This window comes from Bos indicus x Bos taurus, chromosome 7 (genome assembly GCF_003369695.1).
Source record: "Bos indicus x Bos taurus breed Angus x Brahman F1 hybrid chromosome 7, Bos_hybrid_MaternalHap_v2.0, whole genome shotgun sequence".
In the NCBI taxonomy this organism is placed as follows: Eukaryota; Metazoa; Chordata; class Mammalia; order Artiodactyla; family Bovidae; genus Bos; species Bos indicus x Bos taurus.
Window position 1 is genome coordinate 84233209 of NC_040082.1, and position 27672 is coordinate 84260880.

General features: G+C 42.4%; 1 long non-coding RNA gene across 1 annotated transcript in view; it reads right to left on the minus strand.

The window, feature by feature from the left end:
- Positions 1-27672, minus strand: part of LOC113895621 — a 301641-nt gene that overhangs the window by 59130 nt on the left and 214839 nt on the right. Inside the window, exon 2 of the long non-coding RNA XR_003511890.1 lies at positions 20281-20483. This is a non-coding gene — a long non-coding RNA (uncharacterized LOC113895621). The remainder of the gene's footprint in view (positions 1-20280; positions 20484-27672) is intronic.

A 27672-nucleotide genomic window follows, 5' to 3' on the forward strand; every position in this document is an offset into this window, starting at 1 on the left:
CAAATAGATTCAAGGGATTAGACATGATAGAGTGCTTGAAAAACTATGGACGGAGGTTCATGACATTGTACAGGAGGGTTCAAGGTCATCCCCAAAAAAAGAAATGCAAAAAGGCAAAATGGTTGTCTGAGGAGGGCTCACAAATAGCTATGAAGAGAAGCGAAAGGCATATGAGAAAAGGAAAGATATACCATTTGAATGCAGAGATCCAAAGAATAGCAAGGAGAGATAAGAAAGCCTTCCTCAGTGATCAATGCAAAGAAATAGAGGAAAACAATAGAGTGGAAAAGACTAGAGAACTCTTCAAGAAAATTAGAGATACCAAGGGAACTTTTCATGCAAAGATGGGCTCAATAAAGGACAGAAATGGTATGGACCTAATAAGCAGAAGAGATTAAGAAGAGGTGGCAAGAATACACAGAAGAACTATACAAAAAAGATCTTCATGGCCCAGATAATCATGATGGTGTGATCACTCACCTAGAGCCAGATGGAATGTGAAGTCAAGAGCGCCTTAGGAAGCATCACTATGAACAAAGCTAGTGGAGGTGATGAAATTCCAGTTGAGCTATTTCAAATCCTAAAAGATGATACTGTGAGAGTGCTGCACTCAATATGCCAGCAAGTTTGGAAAACTCAGCAGTGGCCACAGGACTGGCCAAGGTCAGTTTTCATTCCAATCCCAAAGAAAGGCAATGCCAAAGAATGCTCAAACTATCGCACAATTGCACTCATCTCACATGCTAGCAAAATAACACTCAAAATTCTCCAAGCCAGGCTTCAATGTTATGTGAACTGTGAACTTCCAGATAGTCAAGCTGGATTTAGAAAAGACAGAGGAACCAGAGGTCAAATTGCCAACATCCGTTAGATCATGGAAAAAGCAAGAGAGTTCCAGAAAAACATCTACTTCTTCTTTATTGACTATGCCAAAGCCTTTGATTGTGTGGATCACAACAAACTGTAGAAAATTCTTCAAGAGATGGGAATACCAGACCACCTGACCTGCCTCCTGAGAAATCTGTGTGTAGGTCAAGAAGCAACAGTAAGAACTGGACACAGAACAACAGACTGGTTCCAAATCGGGAAAGCAGTATGTCAAGGCTGTATATTGTCACCCTGCTTATTTAACTTATATGCAGAGTACATCATGTGAAATTCCAGGCTGGATGAAGCACAAGCTAGAATCAAGATTGCCGGGAGAAATATCAATAACCTCAGATATGCAGATGACACCACCCTTATGGCAGAAAGCAAAGAACTAAAGGGCCTCTTAAAAGTGAAAAAGGAGAGTGAAAAAGCTGACTTAAAACTCAACATTCAGAAAACTAAGATCATGGCATCTGGTCCCATCACCTCATGGCAAATAGATGGGGAAACAGTGGCAGACCTTATTTTGGGGGGCTCCAAAATCACTGCATATGGTGACTGCAGCCATGAAATTAAAAGACGCTTGCTCCTTGGAAGAAAAGTCATGACCAACCTAGATAGCATATTAAAAAGCAGAGATATTACTTTGCCAACACAGGTCCGTATAGTCAAAGCTATAGTTTTTCCAGTACTCATGTATGGATGTGAGAGTTGGACTATAAAGCAAGCTGAGTGCTGAAGAACGGATGCTTTTGAACTGTGGTGTTGGAGAAGACTCTTGAGAGTCCCTTGGACAGCAAGGAGATCCAACCAGTCCATCCTAAAGGAAATCAGTCCTGAATATTCATTGGAAAGACTGATGCTGAAGCTGAAACTCCAATACTTTGGCCACTTGATGTGAAGAACTGATTTGAGAAGATCCTGATCCTGGGAAAGATTGAAGGCAGGAAGAGAAGGGGACGACAGAGGAGGAGATGGTTGGATGGCATCACCGACTCAATGGACGAAACTCTGGGAGTTGGTGATGGACAGGGAGGCCTGGCGTGCTGCAGTCCATGGGGTTGCAAAGAGTCGGATACGACTGATCAACTGAACTGACTAAAAACATGGAAGTAAATTAAACGTCCATTGACAGTGGAATGGATAAAGATGTGGTACATATATACAGTGGAATGTTACTCATCCTTAAAAAAGAATGAAATAATGCCATTTGCAGCAATTATGGATGAAACATTAGAGATTATTATACTATATGAAGTAAGTCAGAGAAAGACATATAAAATGATATTGCTTATATGTGAAAAAATTTTTTAATGACATAAATTGACTTATTTCCAATACAAAAAGAAACTCACGGACACAGAAAACAAAGTTACGGTTACTAAAGTGGAAACAAGGTGGGGAGAAGGACAAAGTATGTTGGGATTAACATTTACACACTCTTATGTATCTTCCCGGGGGGCGCTAGTGGTAAAGAACCCACCTGCCAATGCAGGAGACATAAGAGACATGGGTTTGATCCCTGGGTGGGGAAGATATGCTGGAGGAAGTCACGGCAACCCACTCCAGTATTCTTGCCTGGAGAACCCCATGGACAGAGGAGCCTGGTGGGCTACAGTTCATAAGGTCACAAAGAATCGGACATGACAAGTGATTTAGCATGGTGGGGTGCTATTATGCATTAAATAGATAACCAATGAGGACCTACTCTATAGCACAGGGAATTGTACTCAATATCTTGTAATAGCTTATAAGGGAAAAAAATCTGAAAAACAATATATGTATATATTCACTGTATTGGTACACCTGAAACTTAAATGATATTGTAAATCAACTATATTTCAGTAAAAAAAAATAAATATAATTAAAGAACTATAGGATTAAAAAACATGTTGTTTCAGGCTAATACGTTTATGGTAACTTGTTACAGCAGTATAGAAGACTGGCTTATATGCACGAAATCAATGACCCATTCCTAAAGTCCATGCAGAATCCTGGGTCTGACGGGTGCTGTCATTTGTCCAGAGTGGGGACTGCTGTCCAAGGTAAGGACACAATCTTGCCTCTGACTGTTTTATCACAAAATCTCCAGAGGTGATCAGAAAGACAGTCAAGTCCTGGGAGCACAGGGGCTGTGTCTGAGGGCACATGCAGGGTGTCTGAGTGAGGAGGGACAGTGCTGTTGTGCTGAGTTTCTGTCATTCACTCAGTGACATCACAGGCATGGTCCCTATCTTTGGGGTAAATGTTGTAAGGTCTTTCCCATGTCTTGTGTTCAAGACCTCAGCTCTCTAGGTGGACTTGGACAACATTCCTAGGCACTTTGCTTGAGTGCCTGGCACCACCCTGTCTGCTATAGACAAGAGAGAGAACTGTCATTACAGCACCCTACAGCGTTAGGTTTAGGGCTGACTCTGAGGCATTAAAGAAATCTTATGAGAAGCTGATTTACGAAGGCAGTACAAGCACCTCTCTTATTTATACTTAGAGTCCTTTTCGACTACAGTTGGAATTTTGAGGGGTTATAGATTGATGGGTGAATTTGCTTGTTTTTATTGTGTAGAATAACAGAAGAGCCAGAAGCAATATAACCAAAATACAAGAGAGCTTTATAAATAAAATAGGAATAATAGATACTTGAAAGATAATGTCTCCAAGCACTTTAGAAATGATGAAAGTGCCCTAGAAATGTTTAGATGAATGGCTGTATATTCCTTTTGGAATGGATTTTGGTTGTTAAATTTCCTTTTCTGAGTAAGTCAGCAAAAGTTTTTACCAGATATAAGACACAAATTGAACACCAGGCACATCCACCATAAAGTGTTCATTGATTTATTTAATATAGCTGTAATCATGGTGGAGCGCTAGAAGACTTTGGTTGGCATGTGACAAGAAAACCTGATTCAACTTGGCTTAAACAGCAACGGGGATTTACTGGCTTATGTAACCAGAACGTCCTACAGTAAGGCAGGCTGCAGCAAAGTTGATCCAGACGCTTACAGTGTCACCAGACTGTGCTCTTTTTCCTTGCACTTCTTTCAGTGCTGCTTTCCAAAGTGTGTTGGCTTTCTCTTGGACTGGCTTCTCTCACCTCTACTGGTTCCCAGAAGGGTCACCTTTCCTACTCATATTTGGTGGACAGAGCCATCCTGGAAACATCCCATCCCTGGGAAATTCAGGGTTGATAACAGCAGAGCAGAGGTCCCCAGACAAGGGCTGCAGGCAAAATCTAGCCAGCTTCCTGACGTTACACATCAGGTCTTATTAGACTACAGTCATGCCCTTTGGCTTACACATTGCCCGTGGCCGCTCTCACACTGCAAGGGCAGGGTTGAGTGATTAGCACAGAAAATTATCACACACAGCCTGAAATATTTACAGTCAGGCCCTGGACAGAAGTTTGCTGACCTCTGAAACACAGTCATAGGGAATAACTCTGAGATAACTCTCAGCCCAGATGCTGTTTTCTTCTCCCAACAGCAGTTAATTAGTTCAATTTCTCTTCTTTTTCCCACCAAAGAACAAATGGAAGACTTTTCTCAGGCAAATACAGCTAGTGGTTTTCAAGTCATGAGTCAGATTCCAGACGTTTTCAGATTTACATGGATCCTCATAATAGCAATAGCTATAGTTAGAGAAATGGATTCCTTGAGGACCATACTATAAATCAATATTAATACCAAGAGCACTACTAGAGGCCAGATTCTGTATAACACTCTCCCTATAGTAACCTCTCACAAAATCTTGAGAAGTGTATCCCATAATCATGCCTACTTTATAGATGAAGCATTGAGAGATTAAGAAATGTCCCTGGTTTACACAGCTGGTAAGTGGTCCAGAGTTCATGGTGCTGATCAGTCCTCGTGGCTGCCTCTCTGAACTGGAATCCCAACTGAGCAAATGCAGACAGGGACTAAGAATTATCTGTGATTTGTGATGTGGCTCAACCCAACAGAAAAGAACAGGGCACTCCACATGACCAGACAAGGAAACAAAACACAAAGGAAGTCAGAGACAGCAGATAAAACTTTCCTTTTGCCACCCTTGCTAAACGTTCAAGCAAGAGCCTGGTGAGGAGGGCTTTCGAAGGGAACAACAAAGTTCCCTTAGTCCAAAAGGGCTAATTTCTAAATTACCAAAGTTAAAACCTGAACCACATCAGTCTCAGACAGAATGAGTTTCTTGGAATATGCTCCTTAGAAATTGCTCCATTGAAAAATGGTCCTGGGGTCAACTCATGTGTGGAATACAGCATCCACTAACCCACTCGAGGAGATTCCCAGTGCAAACATCAGGAGGCTTCAGAAATGCTAAATAGAGTAGGGAAACCTGTTTGCTTAACCCAGTATTTAGTCAATTTATCTGACCACCAAACATTCTTTGGGTTATGTATAAGGTCTAAAGATATCCCAAAGAATAAACCATTTTTTTAATTGAAGTATATTTGATTTACAATATTGTGATCGTTTCAGGTATACAGCACAGGAATTCAGTTACACACATATATGTACACATCTATATTTTTCTATTCTTTCCATTTATAGTTTGTTACAAGATATATATTTATAGTTTGTTACAGTATGAAAAGGCAAAAAGATGATACTGAAAGATGAACCACCCAGGTTGGTAGATGTCCAATATACTACTGGGGAAGAGCAGAGAAATAGATATATAAAGAATGAAGAGTCTGAGCCAAAGCAGAAATGATGCCCAGTTGCAATTGTTTCTGATGGTGAAAATAAAGTCCCGTGCTATAAAGAACAATACTGCATAGGAACCAGAAAAGTTAAGTGCATGAATCAAGGTAAATTGCATGTGGTCAAACGGGATATGGCAAGAGTGAACATTGACATTTTAGGAATCAGCAAACTAAAATGGAAGGGAATGGGTGAATTTAATTCAGGTGACCATTATATCTACTATGTGGGCAAGAATACCTTAGAAGAAATGGAGTTGGCCTTATAGTCAACAAAAAAGTCTGAAATGCAGTACTTGGGTGCAATCTCAAAAATGACAGAATGATCTCAGTTCGTTTCCAAGGCAAACCATTCAGCATCACAGTAATCCAAGTCTATGCCCCAACTACTAATGCTGAAGAAACTGAAGTTGAAAAGTTCTATGAAGACCTACAAGACCTCCAAGAACACCAAAAAAAGATGTCCTTTTCATCAATAGGGGACTGGAAGGCAAAAGTGGGAAGTCAAGAGATACTTGGATTAACAGGTATGTTTGGCCTTGGAGTAACAAAATGAAGCAGGGCAAAGGCTAATACAGTTTTGCCAAGAGAATGCTCTTGTCATAGCAAACACTCTCTTCCAACAACTCAAGAGATGTCTCTACATATGAACATCACCAGATGGTCAGTACCAAAATCAGATTGATTACATTCTTTACAATGGAAGATGGAGAAGTTCTATACAGTCAGCAAAAACAAGACCTGGAGCTGACTGTGGTTTAGATCCTTACTCCTTATTGCAAAATTCAGTCTCTAATGAAGAAAGTAGGGAAAACCACTAGGCCATTCAGCTATGACCTAAATCAAATCACTTATGATTATACAGTGGAGGTGATGCATAGATTCAAGGGACTAGATCTGGTAGACAGAGTGCCTGAAGAAGTATGGATAGAGGTTCATAACATTGTACAGGAGGTGGTAACCAAAATTGTCCCCGATAAAAAGAAATGCAAGAAGACAAAGTGGTTGTCTGAGAAGGCCTTATGAATAGCTGAGAAAAGAAGGGAAGCGAAACACAAAGCAGAAAGGAAAGATACCCAACTGAATGCAGAGTTCCAGAGAATAGCAAGGAGAGATAAGAAAGCCTTCTTAAGTGAACAATGCAAACACACAGAGGAAAACAATAAAATGGGAAAGAATAGCAATCTCTTCAAGAAAACTGGAACTACAAAGGGAACATTTCATGCAAAGATGAGCACAATAAAGGACAGAAACAGCAAGAACCTAACAGAAGAAATTAAGAAAAGATGGCAAGAATACATAGAAGAACTGTACAAAAAGCTCTTAATGACCCAGATAACCATGATGGTGTGATCACTCACCTAGAGCCAGACATTCTGGAATGTGAAGTCAAGTGGGCCTTAGGAAGCATCACTACAAAGAAAACTAGTTGAGGTGACAGAATTCCAGCTAAGCTATTTCAAATCCTAAAAGATGATGCGGCTAAAGTGCTGCACTCAGTACACCAGGAAATTTGGAAATCTCAGCAGTGGCCACAGGAGTGGACAAGGACAGTTTTCACTCCAATCCCAAGGGAAGGTATTGCTGGAAGAAATATCAACAGCCTCAGATATGCAGACGATACCACTTTAATGGCAGAAAGTGAAGAAGAACTAAAGTGCCTCTTGATGAAGGTGAAAGAGGAGAGTGAAAAAGTAGGTTTAGAACTTAACATTCAAAAAATGAAGATCCTGGCATCAAGTCCAATAACTTCATGGCAAATAGATGGGGAAAATGTGAAAACAGTGTTAGATTTCATTTTCTTAAGCTCCAAAATTAACTTGGATGGGTACTGCAGCCACGAAATTAAAAGACCCTTGCTCCTTGGCAGAATAGCTATGACAAACCTAGACAGGATATTAAAAAGCAGAGGGATCACTTTGAATACAAGGTCTGTATAATCAAAGCTATGGTTTTCCCAGTAGTCTTGTATGGTTGTGAGAGTTGGACAACAAAGAATGCTGAGCACTGAAGAATTGGTACTTTCGAACTGTAGTGCTGGAGAAGACTCCATAGTCCCTTGGACAGTAAGGAGATCAAACCAGTCAATGCTAAAGGAAATCAACCCTGAATATTCATTGGAAGGACTGGTCCTGAAGCTGAAGCTCCAGTACTTTGGCCAACTGATGTGAAGAGCTGACTACTTGGAAAAGACCCTGATGCTGGGAAAGATTGAGGGCAAGAGCAGAAGGGGTGACAGGATAAGATGGTTGGGTGGCATCACTAAGTCAAGGGACACGAGTTTGAACAAGCTCAGGGAGATAATGAAGGACAGAGAAGCCTGGCGTGCTGCAGTTCATGGGGTCGCAAAGAGCTGAGTATGAATTAGCGACTAGACAACAACAAGATACTGAATACAGGATAAACAGACTCATGGACATAGAAAACAATCTTATGGCTACCAAAGTGGGAGAGGGGACAGGGATAAATTGGGGATATAGGACTAACAGATACACACTACCAAAAAAACTTTTGATCCATTTTGTTATATAATTTAAAAGCATCATTTCAACACTTAATCATATGAATTATTCCATATCCCATAATGTGAAACCACTGCTTCTCAAGTTAACTTTTTTTGGTTGTCTTTTTTATAATCTTATTAAAAGAGCCCTTCCGTGGCAATTAAAACAGAAATCTGAAGCAGATGGGTTTCTGGGGGGCAGATGGACTGACCCAGCCAACTGGGTGAGCTTCCTTGCCAAAATGTGCTGTGTAAGACCCACTCATGGGAGGATCTGTGATATTAGGTTCACCGATTACAATGGCGGCATCATAAATAGCACTGCTATAATGTACTCAGGGCTTTCCTGGTGGCTCATATGGTAAAGTGGAGAAGGCAATGGCACCCCACTCCAGTACTCTTGCCTGGAAATCCCATGGATGGAGGAGCCTAGTAGGCTGCAGTCCATGGGGTCGCTGAGAGTCAGACACGACTGAGCAACTTCACTTTCATGTTTCACTTTCATGCATTGGAGAAGAAAATGGCAACCCACTCCAGTGTTCTTGCCTGGAGAATCCCAGGGATGGGGGAGCCTGGTGGGCTGCCGTCTATGGGGTCGCACAGAGTCGGACACGACTGAAGTGACTTAGCAGCATATGGTAAAGAATCTGCCTGCAATGCAGAAGACCTGGGTTTGATCTCTGGGTGGGGAAGACCCCCTGGAGATGGGAATGGCAACTCATTCCAGTATTCTTGCCTGGAGAATTCCATGGATAGAGGAGCCTGGTGGGCTACAGTCCATGGGGTCACAAAGAGTCAGACATGACTGAGTGACTAACACTTTCACAATGTACTTAAATGTGAAAGAGCTAAAGTGTGCAGGATAACTAATAGGAAATCAGAATACAGGAAGAAAAATAAACCCTGCAGATACTGCAAGTAATAAATTCAAAGGAATTTAAAGATTGAAGCTATTGGCATGGCAGGAACTATTGCCAGCAGTGAAGGGTACATGAAAGACGGGAACATCTGAGCTGGAGCTTAAAGGGTCTAGTGAGTATGGGTGGGGAGGGGAGGGAGGAGAAGTCGGGGTGGCGCTCAGCCCAGCAGGAGCAGAGGTAGCCTGGATGGACACAGGACTGGAGGCTTGAAGTGGGTAGAGGTGATGGATATTGTTGGTGAGATATGAGAGGTGAAGTGGCCTGTGCGCAGAAGAGCCTAAAATCCTGAGAGGATTGTGGCTTTAATTCAGCTGATGACATTGTAGGTTTCTGAACATAATCAAAGCGTGTGTTGTTTAACAGAGCTCTTGCAGGCTGCAGCATAAAAATGAACTGGGAGGGAGGAAGCTGAAAGAGGAAGTAGCGTTCCCTTATGACAGAGGAGAACAAGACCATTGAAGGACGGTTTAACCTAGTGCTGTGCTTCCAAGAAGGGCAAATTTCTAAATTACCAAAGTTAAAGTCATTGATTTTATTTTTCATATATTTGTGCAGAGGCATTAATTCTATAAGCAACTGTAATGGACCCAATCCATTGTTTAATCACTGTCATAATTCAGAAATGACTTGCTTGCTTTCTTTGAAAATAACCTGTGTATGTCAAGGGCCTATAACCACATATATTGTTTATTGCAACATCAGAAACAACTGTACGTTTTGGGAGTATTTCCTCCTGGGAGCAGTATGGTGGGGGCTGTGTGAGGTGGTGGCAGGGCTCAGTGGTCACTGCAGGGAGTCCTGAGGGGGTGAGCAGGGGAGGGGCACAAGGAGAGGTCATGTGCGCTCATCCTAAGCCCCTGTGGGTTAGGGTTAAGTGCTCTCGACAGACTTGAGCCATTTCAGTGACTTGTCATTCTCAAGGAGAGAGTCTCAAATGCCACCATCTCATCTTATAACCCTTTCTCATGGCACCCAAATCGTGGCCATCAAGTCCTGCTCTAAGATCCAAGTCAGTAACATATATTAAAGAAATTTCTGCTTTCCCCAGATGTGAAATATAACATGAGTCCTTAGTGAAGTCATTTGAGGGGGGGGGTTGCATCATGTAACATGGAAATGATCTGCCTTAAAACCTCTTTGCCTGTTCAGCTCCATGAAGCCCCACGGTGCCTAGTAGCGGCTCCTCCAAATCTCTTCCAACCCTGTCTCTAAGTCTTCAGGACCCTCTGGCCTTTTTACATTGCTTTTGCTTCTCCTTCTCTCCCTATTGCTTCTGAAAGTTTTCCTTTGCAGAGAACTCAAGCTTTTTATTTATTTATTTTCTTTCTTTTGTCTGCTGCTGCTGCTGCTAAGTCATTTCAGTCGTTTCCAACTCTGTGCGACCCCATAGACGGCAGCCCATCAGGCTCCCCTGTCCCTGGGATTCTCCAGGCAAGAACACTGGAGTGGGTTGCCATTTCCTTCTCCAATGCATTAAAGTGAAAAGTCAAAGTGAAGTCGCTCAGTCGTGTCTGACTCTTTGCAACCCCATGGACTGCAGCCTACCAGGCTCCTCCATCCATGGGATTTTCCAGGCAAGAGTACTGGAGTGGGGTGCCATTGCCTTCTCCGTTCTTTTGTCTGCTGCTGCTGCTGCTAAGTCGCTTCAGTCGTGTCCGACTCTGTGCGACCCCATGGATTGCAGCCCACCAGGCTCCCCCGTCCCTGGGATTCTCCAGGCAAGAACACTGGAGTGGGTTGCCATTTCCTTCTCCAATGAATCAAAGTGAAAAGTGAAAGTGAAGTTGCTCAGTCGTGTCCGACTTAGCAGACTGCAGCCTGGACTGCAGCCTACCAGGCTCCTCCGTCCATGGGGTTTTCCAGGCAAGAGTACTGGAGTGGGGGTTCTTTTGTCTAAATGTACATAAATCAGTGTAAGGCCTCTAAGTATTTTTCTTCACTTTACTCCTTCCATGAAACAAAGGCCAGGAAACTGAGCAACTCAGCTGAAGAATCTTTCTTAGAAAGCTGAGGAGAAGATGGTGAAAACTGCGTTTGCCTAATAGTGTACCTGCCTCACAGATGGGGGGTGACCCATATTACTAAGAGGCTGGAACTTTTTAATCCAGATTATCTGCAGATTAACTCAAGCAAAGATGATCTCTGGAAAGTAGAAAGCTGATTACAGCTAGCAAATCAATGGGCTCTAAACCCTAGTGGGTGCCTAAAAAAACTCTGACTTCAAATGAACTGGCTCCTTTCCTGAAGTTTTCTGCCGCTTGGAAGCAAGTGTTTGGATGTCCTGATTTACAGGATGTAAAGACTCATGCCCCAGGCCAGAGCCCTGAATGCTGAGCAAGGCCACCTTGCTTCCCGTGGTTGTAGTTTAACGCCAACCATTTCAGAAATTTCTGCGTGTTATTTGAGGACTGAACGGTGACTTGCTCTCAGCCTCCTGCTCTCTAGTGTCTGTCATCATCAAACCCCAAACATTACTATATCCAGCATCCACATCAGGTCCCCACGTTATGACAATGAGAGGTGGCTGGGTGAGATCTCACTTCTGAAAATAACTGGGGCTTTCCTCAGTGTTTCTAGGCATCCATAAGGAAACCTTTCTCTCCTGCTCTTCCTTGGGCCTGTGGGTCTGTTTTCTTTTACACTGTCCTTGTCCCTCTGTCTCACAGTTGTACATACTCCTGGCTACATGTCTGGGTGTCTGTATTATACAGCTTTGTCCCAGTTTGTCTTTGTGGTTTCTTCAGGAATTCCTTGAGCACAGAAAATAACTCTTCCCTTTAGCCATAAAGAGATGGGTAGTAAGGCTGGCAATGGACATCTATAAAAAGGATTTCAGCAGTTCACGCTAACATGTTTAAGGATCAAGACACTACTAAGAGAAGGGGTTAACTGTATATTAAAATTATTCCCAGATGCCAGAGAGATTAGATGGAGGACACATATTTTAACTGAAAATCAGTAATGATGACCAGTAAGGATTTGTCTCCTTATTTTTTACCAATAATTTGCATTTATGAAAAGGGAAAATTATATAAGGATGTCAGTATTTTGAAGAATAGTGTGCTTTAATAGCCAGAAGGAACTTTAAAAATTACCTTGAGCAGCTCCCCAGCCCTGAGGATAAAGACTGCAGCTCACAGCAATGGAGTAACTTGCCCAAGGTTCTTCTGACCAGTGGTCAGAGCTTCTGTGTCAGGGATCTAACATGTGCCAGATGTTATTCTAGGTCCCAGGTATGTCACAAATGAGGTCAAGGTTGCTGGGTTTTTTTGGTTTAAACATCAGAGGAGGCAGATAATAACAAATGAACAAGACATTTTAAACAGTGAAGACTCCTTTGATGTTATCAAGGGAAGGTCATGATAGAGAGATGGAAAGAGGTTCTGAAGACAGGACCTTGGTGCTGGGGCCTCGGTCATGAGACGTGCTAGTCTGGTAGAGGGGTGAAAGTCTGAATGTGTGGGGCGCCAGAGCACTCTCATGCCTCCAGATAAAGCACCCTTTTCAGTGCAACCAAGGATGGAAGGTTGTTATCTCCTTAGGATGGCCCCTGAAAGGTAAGTAAAACCCATATTAAGGATATTCTATACATAAGAATCATACAAATAAGCACCTACCATAAATAGCAACAGTCCTAGAGACTTAAAATCTTTTATTTACACAGCATCCATTCCCTGCCTTTGAGCATCTTAAAGCCTGGTGAACTGCTTCTCATTGCAAAAAAAAAAAAAAAAAAAAACCAACTTCCTGGGCTTTGACAGTTACTCTGAAATCTATCCAGGATGCAGAAATGGAGGCAGCTAATGTGACTTAGGCAGGTTCTGATCAAGATCCTGTCCTCTTCTAAAAAAGAGTCATTGTACCCAGGACTTTGGCTTCATGTTTTATCTACCATACATATTGAGGTTTAATTATATAATTACACTTACACAGTACAACTATGTGTGTATATATATATATATGTATACACACACACACACAGCACATAATATTGATTCTAAGACTGATACTAATCACTGGAAATAAATGAGAAGAATCAGTGAAATGTCAGTGAGCAACTGCCAACACTGCAAAGCATTTTTTTTCTTTTTAAAAATAAAAATTTGGCTAAATACATTGGGATTGAACATGAAGAAGTCAAGCTTCAATTTGATCATTATTCTTCAGCCTGTGATCATCTAAGGAGCCACTAAGATATGAATTAATACATATTTAGTGCTGATAATAAAAAATACATTTTGTTTAAAGTATTATCTCCATGCCTATTTTCAGAGAAAATTTCTCCTAGATTATGTGGGCTTCACATTACAATTGAAGAGGGGAAAACAGATGCCTTCGATACTCATGTTTAAATTTTGGAGACAGGGGAAAGGATGGGAGAAGGGATAGGTAGGGAGTTTGTGAACATGTACACACTTCTATATTTAAAATGGATAACCAACAAGAATCTAATTTATAGAACATGCAACTCTGCTCAAGGTTATGTGGCAGCCTGGATGGGAGGGGAGTTTGGGGAGAATGGATACATGTATATGTATGGCTGAGTCCCTTCCCTGTTCACTTGAAACTGTCACAACATTGTTTGTTAATCCACTATATTCCAAAATGAAATAAAAAGTTTTAGAAAAGTTTGAAGAAAAGGGCTAGTTTAAGACAGGGTATTTTTTTTTCTTTGTTTTTAAAAACAGGTTTAACAGAGATGTTGTGATTGTTTAAGACATTTCCAAAGGATCTTTACAATGGTTATGAAATTGTTTTCCATCTCACTGCAATAACATTCCATAAATTGTCGAGGGGGATGGGGTGACCGTAAAGAATCTAGAAGAGTTTCGTAGCCTTGAAAATGCGAAAAATCCACATGGCCTGATCTTTCTCCAGGAAGTGGGGGTTTGTATCCAGTCACGATGCGCAAGCCAGAGTTGGGTGAGCTGCTTGCTACTCCAGAACTTGGCAATACAAGGCGATCTGATTGTCACAAAGCGTAGAATTTCTCAGAAAGTGTGAGCGGTGGAAGGGTGAGAGTGTGAATGTACCCTTCCTGGAGTAAAGCAGGACCTCCAAGGCTTCTCTGCGCTTTCCACTGAGCTTACTATCCAAGAATAAAGCATGAGGTGCCAAGGATGTGAATTCCCACATGCGGGCGTGTTAAGGAGAAGGCAGAAGCTCTGTGAAACTGATCAAGGCTTCACAGATGTTCTCTTTGGATCCAGTTTGCAGTGCTATGGGAGTCTCTACTGTATTTCTTTCTCAATCCAAGTCTGGCTATGGAGAGGGGAAGAATGTCACCCTTAGGCCAAAGGAGAGGAGCTTCAGAGGGCCACTCAGACAGTGGACTTCGTGTCGGGCACACTCCATCCCCAGGTTTGACCCGGTGCCCTGGAGTTGGCAGAGAAAAGATGAGTGCACCTCCTCGGGAGTGAATTAGACTGCGGAGTGAGAGTGACTGCTCTCCATGGATCGGGTGTGGGTTTCATAGGGAGAGCCAGCTTGGCCATGAGGACAGTCTGGAGTGGCACAAGGACACCTCTGAGGCACACGCTTCTGAAGCCCGAAGGCAGAGGGGTGTAAGCGGATGGCTCGAACAGAGGCATGGTCTGTTCAAAGGCACTGGGGCATGGGGCACAGCTGGGTTTTCTGAGGAAGTTTTCCAGGTGTCCCACACAAATAAAAGTCAACCTCAGATATCGCCCAAGGCCAAAGGGCACTGACACCAATTTACTCTGTACTTTTTCTCTCTAAACCCTACTCCGGGGCCTAGTCACAGGGCAGGTCAGAACAGGAACTGGTGGTGGGAGGACAGCTGACCTGGTAGAACTCTGGTGGTGAGATCGGGGAAGCAGACCTGGATGGAGTGATGGGGAGACAACAGTTTTAATTTTAAATGAGTTAGGAGTTTTGTTACTGTATCAGAACAGATAGAACTCTGTGTCAACCAGACCAGACTCGATAATGTTTGAAGGTGACCAGAGAACTTTTCTCATCTAAGCATCCTTAGAAACCAGAGACATCCCTAAGATTTCATATCAGGTTCAGGAGAGCATGGCTGAGGGAGTTTACCAGGCAGAGAAAAATAAAATGAATTCGGCTTTTGGATCAATTAGTAAGCTGGTTTCCTGACTGGAATACACACTGAGATTATGTGGCTTTTGGTTTCCAAGGAAAAGGTCAAATGCTGATGACCAGTGATGGTATTTGCTCTACTTGCATTCTCTCTGAGACAGTGTCTGTAAAGCGCTTAGCACAGCACAAGCCCTCCATAAACAATAGCATTATTATGCTAGTTATCTTTATTATTGCAGGCATCTGATTTAAGACATCTCCAATGAGACTCTCAGCACTTCTCAACCAGCAGGTTAACAAGCAGGGAATAGTTCCAGACCTCAGTAGAGGGAGCTCTGAACCCATCCCTTCACAGGCCAAGGGATGGTGGTCCCTTCCCCTGGAAAAACAATTTAAGTGATGTATTTTGGGGAAGTACCATGGCTGAGCAATCAGGTCATCCTGACTTGGAATCTTGGCTCCACACTCAGTAGTGGGACAAATGATTAACTTCTCTGTACTTCAACTTTCTCATGTTTAAAAAAATCCCAAAATAACATGTACCTACTGTGGGGGGATTAATATCTACTTAATTGGACTGATGTGCATAGTGGGAAGTCCATTTGTTTGCTTTCTTCTTCCAGTTCACCTAGCCATGGTCCTCTTTTTAAATGCTTGAAACTCCTCTATAAAAGCCCCTTTTTCTTAAACTTTACTGCTCTGTGCCCTGTTTCCTCCACTTACTTGGGAAAGTGGCTTAATAAATAGATCTCTACTAAGGCAGAAATGAATGATCATTGCTTAGACTGGAGATGACCTTTTAAAAGAGAAATCTGGAAGACAGAGAGGAGAGAAAAAATCTGAGATCCTGAAATTTCATGCTTGTGCCAAGCTGATGGGGAAGATTGAGGGATGGAAGGAGCATATGAAGCACCCCCAGCAGGCTGGGGGTGTCCCCTCATGACAGAACTATTTTTCTCCCAGGTGAGTATCCAACTCTTACAGCCAGTGACTGGCTACCTGCTCTGTATGCCTCTGCACCCAGCTCTAAACTCGGACTGAGCTTTGCAACAGAATCACACTGGGTCTTTGTAAATCAGAGAGGAAGGTATGCTAGTCGAGAGAGAGGTGGCTTCTCAAACCCCAAACCAGACAGATTTCAGTTTCACTCACCAAACATACCCCCAATGAGAAGATGGCACTGAAATAGAAGGGTGGATGAAAAAAAAGAAGATGAAAACTTTGCAAAGAGGAGCAGAAGACGAAGAGATGAAAAGTCCCCCATTTTAAATGCTCACGGTTGTCCTTGAACTCTTTATCTGCCTTCCTCGTGAGTTAATACTTATTTCTGTTGGATCAGCACACAAGCTAAAATCTGCCAGGTACCCAGCCAGTGACAGGAGGTCACAGCCTAATGCCTCTCCACGCCGTTTAATCTGGAGCTGGCATTTGGCAGTGTTTGTGGGGACTTAACTTTAATTAATTGACTCCTTAGGAATCGAGCTGACACAGTTTCCCTTTCATGGATTTTATAAAGTTGAAAATTTTTTCCTCAGAGGAGCTCACAGTGCTCTAAACCCCTGGGTCTGCAGAGGAAACCATCACAAGTCTTCTCTCAGAGGGTCACTCTCTTCACACAACAAACACAAGGTTATTCATCCTCATGAGAAACGGAAGGTTTTAAAGGATAATCAGAGGGATAATTCAGTGAAGAGACTGAAGAGAAATAAAAATACTCTAACTGAGCTGTGGCCCCTGAACATTCTCCTCCTCTCCTTTAGGAAACTTTCTGGTGACTTCCTTCCGCATCACATTGAACTCTGTTGCATGATTTAGTTCTGCTGAAGAAACCTCAGCACCCTCCCGCTCCCTGCCCCATCTCAACCTCTCCCCAGAGGTTCTGAGCCCACATAAGTCGGCAGTCATCCCTAGTCTGAAAGTACATGTGACCTCACGCTGGAGGCAGGAGTTGCAGCAGCTGGCTGAGTTGCAGTCTCCTTGGGGTCCAAGAGTGTGTGAACATGTCTGCAGAGCAGAGGATGGACTGCCAGGCTCTGCTTTCCTGTCTAACCAGGGCCCCAGGGTGAGAAGGTGCCTTGGAAGCAGAGTGAGTCATGCTTCAGGCATTGCACAGAGCTCTGGGGAGGCACGGGGGGAATCTGTAATTGCCCCCAAGGGTGTTGACATATGTCTCAGGGAGGGGGCTGAAATGAGGTGAGGTGAAAGCTGAAGACCTAGAGACAAGGAGCTGGTAGCAGAGTCGACACTGATGGAAGACTTAGCGGGCACAGTGCCTGCCTGGATGTGGCTTTGCTGGCAACCACCTTGCTGGATGTTAGTGCCTTGGCCAGGTGGGAGCTGCAGTGGTAGCACTCTGGTGCATGTCTGCAGTGCCATGCCTCTCGTGGGCATGGTCAACAGTAATGGACATCGGGCTGCAGTGGGAAGTCAGCCAGGACAAGAGGTGGCTCCCGAGTGAACAGCAATAATACCTGTGAATACTGTGAGAAGTGAAAACTACAAATTCTGAAAGAACTGCCTCAGGAAGCAGGTGCAAGACCACTCTGAGAATTCTCAGAAGTATCAAGCTGTAGTCTGGGAGTTCCCCAGGCCTCACAGAGCTGAATCAGAGAAATGCTATGTAATGGCATTGTCTTAAGACTCTTGCTATTCTAGGCTGCTGTGTTATAGGAAATCAAGCCTTTGTGTATTAGGTTAGTGGCTCTACATTGTGATTGTTGATGGTGGGCCACGGGGATGAGACAGCTGGAATGCTGAGTGAGAAGTCTGCTAGGTAAGGAAGTGGCTGGGCCCTGGAACTGGAAGGCAGAGAGACCCAGTGTGGTCCTTGACTTTCCCTTCTCTTTGAGGTGGTGGCTAGGCTGTATCAGCAGCACCACTGTTTCTGTGGAGCCAGGCCTATCCCCACGCTTCTAGTAAAACAGCACTGGGGACTCATTTTCTGGAGTAGACTAATTGAGCCATGGTAGCAAGTGGTGTTTGCATAGGGGGATACCAGAGCATGTGTTAGACTATCGTATACCTCTAGCCCAGCTACTTTAGCATCATGGCATGGTGGCCTTGGGATGGTGACTAGGTTTTTGTGTAGGGCAGGGACCTGTGTCTCCAGAGAGTTATAGGGCTGAGAGCAATCTTAGCTGAACAAGACACCAGTGCTTCTGTCCTCTGAATGAGGAGAAATTCTGATCAGGTCAGCTTTGGCAGATGTGCTGTGGTCTCTTCAGTAGGCAAAGACTCCACTGGCACAGTGGAAATAACAACCTCTGCAGCTGAATCCCCGACTATTTGACCGACTGCTATAGACTGAATGTTTGTATCCCCTCAAATCCATATGTTGAAACTCTAAAACCCAAGGCAATGGCATTTGGAGGTGGGGTCTTTGGAAGATGATTAGATGATGAGAATGGAGCCCTCATGAATGGGATTAGTGCTCTTATAAAAAAGGCTCCAGAGAGCTCCTTCAACCCTTCCACCATATAAAAACAAGAGAAAAGGCCCTCTATGAACAAGAAAGCTATGAAAAATCTATACTTCATACTAAAAAGCGGAGACATTACTTTGCCAACAAAAGTCCACCTAGTCAAAGCTATGGTTTCTCCAATAGTCATATATGGATGTGAGAACTGGACCACAAAGAAAGCTGAGTGCCGAAGAATTGATGATTTCAAACTGTGGTATTGGAGAAGATTCTTGAGAGTCCCTTGAATTGCAAGGAGAACAAACCAGTCAATCCTAAAGGAAATCAGCCCTGAATATTCATTGGAAGGACTGATGCTAAAGCTCAAACTCCAATACTTTGACCTCCTGATGCAAAGAACTGACTCATTGGAAAAGACCCTGAGGCTGGGAAAGATTGAAGGCAGGAGGAGAAGATGATAGAGGATGAGATGGTTGGATGGCATCACCGACTCAATGGACATGAGTTTGAGCAAGCTCCTGGAGTTGGTGATGGACAGGGAAGCCTGCTGCAGTCCACAGGGTTGCAAGGAGTCGGATACGTCTGAGTGGTTGAACTGACTGACTGATGAACAAGGAGGCAGGCCTTCACCATTCCCCAAATATGCCAGAACCTTCATCCTGGGCTTTCCAGCCTCCTGAACCACGAGAAACAAATGTTTGTCGTTTAAGCCACACAGTCTTTGGAATTTTTGTTACAGTAGCCTGAAAGAACTAAGATTCTGACCAAGGAGAGTATTTCATTTACTCATCTGAAAGGGTTGCTCATTTAAATGGACTGAATTTAACCGAATTGAATGGACTGAATTTAATTCACTGGACTGAATAAATACCTCTTGAGTCTTGGAACTTCTTTCAGGAAAAAAGATCTCCAAGATGGAACTCTCTTCCATGGGTAGATTGAGGGATGAAAGTAACTGAATTAGAATTTTAAAAAGAATGATACCTTACTAGATTACACTGGTCAAAATGACCAATAAAAAGTTTACAAATAACAAATGCCAGAGAGGGTGTGAAGGAAAGGGAACCCTCCTACACTGTTGGTGGGATTGTCAATTGGTACAGCCACTGTGGAAAACAGTATGAAGGTTCCTCAGATAACTAAAATACAATTACCATATGATCCAGCAATCCCACTCTTGGGCATATATTCAGACAAAATTATAACTAAAAAAGATACATGCAGGCAGCCATATGTTCATAATAGTATTATTCACAATAGCCAAGACATGGAAGCAGCCCAAATGTCCATCAACAGATAAATTGGTAAAGAAGATGTGTTTCAAATATACCATGGAAGACTACTCAGCCATAAAAAAGAGTGAAATAATGCCATTTTCAACAACATGGATGCACCTAGAGATTATCATACTAAGTGAAGTAAGTCAGAAAGAGAAAGATAAATACCGTATAATATCATTTATATGTGGAATCTAAAATATGGCACAAATAAATCTATCTACAAAACAGAAAGAGACTCATGGAGATCAGACTTATGGTTGTCAAGGTGGGGGGTTTGGTGCTGGGAGAGGAGGGATGGAGTGGGAGTTTGGGATTGGTAGATATAAACTATCACATTTGGAATGGCTACACCACAAGATCCCACTGTATATCACAAGGAACTATTATCCAATCCCCTGGGATAAACCATAATGGAAAATAATATTTTAAAAAACAATGTCTATATGTGAACAACTGAGTCACTTTGCTGTACAGCAGAGACTAGCACACTCTTGTAAATCAACTATATTTCAATTAGAAAGAAAGAATGGTACCTTATTTTGTTTCCCAAGCTGGTAAATAGTACAGAATGATCCCATACATCACTGCAGATTATTGGGAAGCTAATAAATGTATGTGTCCACTCAACTGCTGATTGCCTTCAGTGCTGATGCAATGGCCTCAGGAGAACTTTGAAGAATTTGAGAAATCCGTAGTTCCTGCTGGGAGCTGTGCTCATGTAAAGATACAGAAGAGCCTGCAAACACAAGATAGACAAGTGAGAAAACAAGTTTGAAGCTCGTCTTCATGAATTAATTATAAAATGCCTGAAGTAGAAGATCAGATCTGGTTTGAAAAATAAAAATGTCCTGCAGTTTAAATCACTGAGCTGTCCCCATCAGCTTCTAGAAATGATCTCTGAACTCAGTCTTTCTTTTCACAGTCCTTGTGAAATAATGAATCACTTCTCAAAGATGACGGCTGGATAAAATAAGAGATGAAACAACAAATAAGAAGATAAAAACATTTTCTTCCAGGAAAAATGAAACCAGGCACCTTCAAATCTCATAGACTTCGCTGTAAAAAGTTTTCCTTCTTAAATCGTTATAGCACATATTTGCTTAAGTTTTGCTACATGTCCAGGACCAAGATTTAAGAATGAGTTGTGGTCTTATTTCAAACTTTTCTCAGCTAATGCAATGATCCATAACACAATGGCTTTATTTTTTCACATACTCTCTTCTGAAACATCACGTAGTCAAAATTTTCAGAGGCCAAATTGATTTTGGTCAGGCAAATTAGATTATGTCCAGCAAGTGTCAGAATGAGTAAAGGATGCCTTGAAGACCGTCAGGGGAAACCATCTCAGTCTACAGGTAATAGTCAATGGATTAGAAACTTTGTTCAGGTCATTGTGAGGGTCATTGTATCTCTAATTACTATTGCTGTCTCCTGGGAAAACCAGGGAATTTTATATCTCAGGGCCTGACTTCGCCTTCTTTTCCAATGCTAATTATCCTTTGAGCCCTGTTCAGGTTATCTGAAAACTGTCCTTGAAATGGAGATTTGTGTGCAATAGGTTATTGAGAATAATACCTGTAAAGGAGCAAGGGAAGCAAGACTGATCAGAGGAAGAAGTTGAGCTGCTACTGTTGCAACCAAGCCTATCCTACAGGACCTCTGGAGCTGTGATCATTCTTCTGTGTTGCCTAAATTTAGGCAAGAAGGCAAGGTATCAGTATTTTGCATCAATCACTATTAGATATGGGCCATCCTCAGGGAGAGGTGTACCTCAGGAGAGGCAGTTTCCTTTGCTAAGGGCAATGCCTGGAAAGGGAGCCAGCTATGAGCCCTCAGGGGCCAACATTCCTCTCATGGAATGGAGAGAGATGGAGGGCTAATCTGGGTGAGACATTCAGATCCACCACAAGGTTCCTTGTTGAAGAGGTCCCTTAATTAGAGAAGTTTTTTCCTGTGGTCTAATACTTTGTATGGAACACATTACCCCCCAAACTTCCTGGCTTAAAACAACAAACATAATTTATTATTGCTCCTGATATCTGTGGGTCAGAAATTCCCAAGTGGCTGGGCTGGGGTGTGTGTTCTGCCTGAGGTGTCTTGTGTGAATGTAGTCAGATGGTGGCTGAAGCAGCTGAGAGCTGGCCAGGCACCTTTCTCTCTTCCTGCAGTCTTGGGGCCTCTCCTGGTGGTCTCTTTGGCTGGCCTAGTTTGGCCTTCCTCACAGCATGGCCACCTGGTACTTCTCATTGACTTGGAGCTTAGGGCTCCACAAGGGAAGTCACAAGAGAATCTGGAAGACACTTCATGGTATCTTCTAACTTAGCCTCAGAAACCACTTGGTTTGTCAGGAGCCCACCTGGTCTCAAGGGGAAGAGACAGGGATCCCACCACTTGATAAGGAAAGACAAGGTCTATAAGAACACGTAGGATGGGACAAGTTTTGAGAGTACAAAAGGTGATGAAGCCATTACTTTCTGACGGTAATAAACCCAACGAAAAAAGTTTAAAAATAATCGTATAGGGACTTCCCTGGTGGTCCAGCGGTTAAGAGTCTGCCTGCCAATGCAAGGGATGTAGGGTTCGATTCCTGGTCCAAGAACTAAGATCCCCCATGCTGCAGAGCAACACAGCTCATGCACTACCACTGCTGAAGCCCGTGTGGCCCAGAGCCCGTGCTCCACAACACGAGCGCCCGCCACCACAAGAAGTCTGCACGTGGCAACCAGAGAGCAGCCCCTGCTCATCGCAACTAGAGAACGCCTGCCTGCAGCAACAAAGACCCAGTGCAGTCAAGAAATAGATAAATAGAAATAATGGCAGAATTCAGATCCTTTGATTTTTCAGAATTATATATATATGTATATAAATTCAATGATTCAAGTATTATGAATCTGCATTAGCAATAAAACACTTGAAGTGTGTAAGTTCAGCCCCAAATAGTCCATTAACTGTAGGAACCAGATGTACAGAGATATCAAATCCAGCACTACTGTTTTCTGTTAAGTGCTATGTATGAGGATATAGCAGACACTAGCTGGGCTTCCCTGGGAGCTCAATGGTAAAGAATCCACTTGCCAATGCAGGAGACATGGGTTCGATCCCTGGTCCGGGAAGATCCCACATGCTGTGGAACAACTAGGACCGTGTGGCACAGCTACTGAGCCTGTGCTCTAGAGCCCGGGAACGACAACTACTGAGCCCACACGATGCAACTCCTGAAACCCGAGCACCCTTGAGCCTGTGCTCTGTAACAAGAGAGGCCACAGCAATAAGAAACCTGAGCACAGTAACTAGAGAGCAACCCCTGGTCTCTGCAACTAGAGAAAAGCCTGCAAAGCAACAAAGACTCAGCAAAAAATAAATCAGTAAAGAAAATTATAAAAAAGAAGACACTAACTAAAAAACTTATTCCTGCATCACAAAAGCCAATTAAATGAATAACTTCCACATTCGTTTTCATTCATTATCAACCTAAATTTTTCATTTTGTAATGCATAGACCTCAGTAGTCATTTCCTTTTTTTGTGGCAAAGTAGGTGGCTCAGACGGTAAAGAATCCGCCTGCAATGTGGGACACCTGCGTTCGATCCCTGGATTGGGAAGATCCCCTGGAGAAGGGAACGTCTACCCACTCCAGTATCCTTGCCTGGAGAGTTCCAAGGACAGAGGAGTATGGCAAGCTATAGTCCAGAGGGTCGCAAAGAATTGGACACAACCGAGCAACTTCGCTTAGGATATTATAAGAGCAGCACTCATGTTTTCAACACACTGAACCTCAAATTTTAGACCACAGACATACTATGGGCTTCCCTGTTCTTACTTGCCCAAAGAAATGTGGTCTGCATAAGGGAGATTTGGACCTCAAATTCAGTTCCAAAAGCAACATAAACTTTGATATCAGGAAAATTCTGTTGGTTCTAACTAGGATGGACTTTTGGATTAGTTTTGTTCAGTGTTAATATGTTTGTTGCTCTGATGTTTATTTGATGCTTTCCCAGGAGGAAAACACAAACACTTCCCTGTGATGTAATGTGAGAACCTATCATCATGTCTCAGAGTTTTGCTCTTTGGTGATGGGATTCAGACACTTCTCCCGTCTCCGTCATTTCATCTGACCTCTCTCAGTGCCATTCTAAGTAACTGGCAGCCACTCAGTCAGCATTTGTCACGGGGGAACAAAAAATGTGTTTTAGGTTCAGAATCCACCAAATCATGCTTTTCACAAAAACGTCTCAATTGTTTTATTATAATATCCATTGGTCTGGATAGGAAAGGCTGTTTAGTTGACAACATGTTGCTATCAAGTGTACAATGTACAATTTAGATGATAATAAATGAGGTTCCAAATCCTTTTATGATGCAGAGCACTTTGTAGCAGCGCTTGGCAGTATAATCAATGTTGTTTTCACGACTTATAGAAAAAGGCATCTGATGAAAAACTGCTGTTGCAAAATGCCATTGTATTTTAGTGCTTCTACCAAAAATGAACATATCTAAAAATAACTTCTAAAAGAAATGATTAAAACCCCAAAGATATAAGTTTATCTTAAAGTAGTTAAATAATAGCTATCTGTACATTTCAAACTATATCCTAAAGTTGGAAATATTAAAAGCAAAGAATTTTTATTGTTTGACAAATATTACATATTTTCCTCTCTAGAGAAGCTTTTCAACTTTTTCTCTCTTTGAGGCTAGAGGAGCTGGTTGGGAGATAGGTTTGCATATTTGTTTGAAACCCTTCAGAACTATCCTCAGTTCAGTTTCCATCTGCCCTGAGTCAGGAGCTCTGACTAGATCTGGGTCTGGGTCTCAATTAGAGTTGCACTGGGTCTCAAAATGCAAAACCACAATGAAGGGTAAGGCTAGGGAACATTTAAAATTGCTGAATATTATCAAAGATGCAAAGAAATGCTTTGGATGCTCCTCCTGCTACCTTTAAAACCAGCTGAGGGGAGAGGGTAAAAAAAAAATGGAAAAAGACAAAACCAAAGGATGGGGAAGAAAGAGGAAAGTGTTCCCTGCTGGTGAAGGGGCAGGAGAGCACCAACTGGGAAATGGCTTAATTTTGAGCCAGTGTGTGTGTGTTTTATGTGTGTGTCTGTATTTAAGCTTGGTCATTATTACTTAGGAGAGTATTATAAGGTAGGTTGGTATAATGCACCTATGCATTTTTATTTTTAATGTCTGCTGAGTCGCTTCAGTTGTGTCTGACTCTTTGTGACCCAATGAACTGTAGCCCGCCAGGTTCCTGTGTCCACGGGATTCTCCAGGCAACAATTCTGGAGCGGGTTGCTGTGCCCTTCTCTAGGGGATCTTCCCGACCCAAGGATTGAGCCCGAGTCTCTTACATCTCCTGAATTAGCAGGCAGGTTCTTTACCACTAGCGTCACCTGGGAAGCCCCTTTTATTTTTAATATTGAAGGGAAAAAAGCTCTCAAGGAGCTTGGGTCATAAGCAGGGGCAATGGCTGCCAGTTCAGAGAACCCAGATCACTGTCTTCTCAGGCACCTCTTCTGGTTAGCAATGATGAGGGGCAGGAGTTTCATTTTTTTTTTCTTTTTTCCCTTTAAGGGAGAAACACTAAGGGATTCTGGGGAAGTGACCTTGAATGTTCTCTCAAAGAAAGAACGCAGGCAGTTCTACTCTATGTATTTCAACCTCTGTCCTTTGTTCTCCTCAAACTCTCTGAAATTTGTCACTTTTGTCATTTTCCTTTTCAGAAAGTGACAGTTCCCTGGAGATTTTTCACTCCACATCATCTCCTGACCTTTCTCTAAGAGGTGGTTTCTCATTTCAGTGCCAGCTTGCTGCATGGCCCTTTTTTATTTGCAAGTTTTTTTGGGTGAATTCTTTCTTGTGTGAACTTTCTGTACTTCAGGCTGTATTTTACACTGGGGCCAACTCTCACTTGTTAAAGAAAACCTTATAGCCAGGATAAATTAAAATTATAATCTCCCCGGTTTCCCTGCAAGCTCTTGTATTCTATCATTTCAGACTTCCATATTTCAAATCTTATGCAAATGTGACTTCTGAGGATTTCTTCTTAAGTTTTGTAGGCAATTTCACTGAATCTGAAGAAATATTTGCTCCACTGAGATTATTGCAGAAATATCAAATGGAGGATTTGATATTTCCCTTTCTCCTTAATATGGTTTTTTTTGTGATGTGAAAGTTCAATATTCATAGATGATCAAAACCAGTAGCATTGATATTTTACTCGTCCTAGTTTGAAGCACCACTGATACAAGTGGATAAGACATTAAGAAGAAATATTTATTTAATGATACCTTCTGAAATAAGAAGGAAGAAATAATTTGGAGAAAAATGTTGTCTTTGACAGCATGGAATTATTCCTGAAGTTTTAATAATGGAGAACATATTTTTACCAAGCGTTGACTTAAAATAGCTCAACTACTTCATTTGTTGAAATGTCGTCTATTTGGACTTCAGCTGAATCACCTGATTCCATCCAAAGTAAACAGTAAAATAAACATCCAATATGGAAAAAGAACCTGGTAATATTATACAAATACAAGAAAAAGAAGGGAAATGAATCTATCCCTCTTTCTTGTTTTAGAAACTTCTGTACAAACCAAGGTAAGCAAAGATGAGTCAGAGAAATCCTAGAAGTTAATACAGCATTCATGGAAGACAGATTTATTTATAAAACTGCAGTAGTTTAAATATGTTCTAGTAAGTGTTAAATCTTTACTTATCCAGTCTGTTATATATTCTTACCTCTCAAAAATTGTACTGTTTCTGAGAAGTTACATAAAAAAATTTTCCATCATGGAATTTTTCAAATTATTTAGGTGAGTAAGCAAATTTGTCATCCTCCAGCACCTAATATTAAGTGAGTAGCAACTGATGAAAAAGTGCTTAGGCCTCTTTGGGCTGGGATGTCGGGGAGGACTCGATATCTGTTTTAAGAAGAAACACACTTGCTCCAAAGTAAAGGTGATACAAGGGGCTCCCTTCTTTTTTTCTTCTTTTGAGTTTACTAAATGTGCTAGTTTCCTGCTACTGCTGTAAGAAATGCCATAAACCTAGTGACAGAAACAACATCGATTTATTCTCTTACTCTTAGTAGGTCAGAAGTCAAAAGTCGGTCCCGCTGGGCTAAGCGCAAGGCATGGTCCAGGCTGTTCCCTTGTAGAGGGTTTAAGGGGAGAAGTCATCTTCTTGCCTCTCTCAGCTTTTAACGGCTGCCATCATTCTTTGGTCACAGCCCCTTCCTCTATCTTCAGAGCCAGCAGTGTTAAGATCTATCTTCTCTGACTCCTGCTTGGGTCCTTACACTTTCTGCCTCTGATCTGAACACTTCTTGCATCTCTCTTGTAAGGACCCTTGTGATTATCTGGGTAGTTGGGCTCCCCTGGAAGCTCAGTGGTAAAGAATCTGCCTGCAATGCAGGAGATGTGGGTGTGATCCATGGGTCAGGAAGATTTCCTGGAGAAGGGAATGGCTACCCACTTTGCTAGTCTTGTTGGGAAATCCCATGCACAGAGGGATCTGGCAGGTTACAGTCTGTGGGGTCACAAAAGAGTTGGACATGATTCAGCAATTAAACACCACCACCACCACCACCCAGATAATCAGCATAATCTCCCCATCTCAAGGTCTTTAACTTAATCACCTGAAAAGGCCATGTGCTATGTTCCATATTCACAGGTTCCGGAGATTAGGACGTGAAGAACATCTTTGGGGACCCATTAGTCCGCACAGCCTAGTAAACAAAGGCTCTACAGCCCTCAGCATTTTTCTAACTGAGCCGTCTTTTAAACGTTAGAACACCAGGATGCCTTAGAGTCAGCAGTCCCTATTCTTATATCTGAGGAGGAAGTTATGAAAGGGTAGTGCAAAAGTTTAAATGGAAGCCCTGTTACAATTCTAATATTTACACCATCTTGTCTCACAGAGATCTCT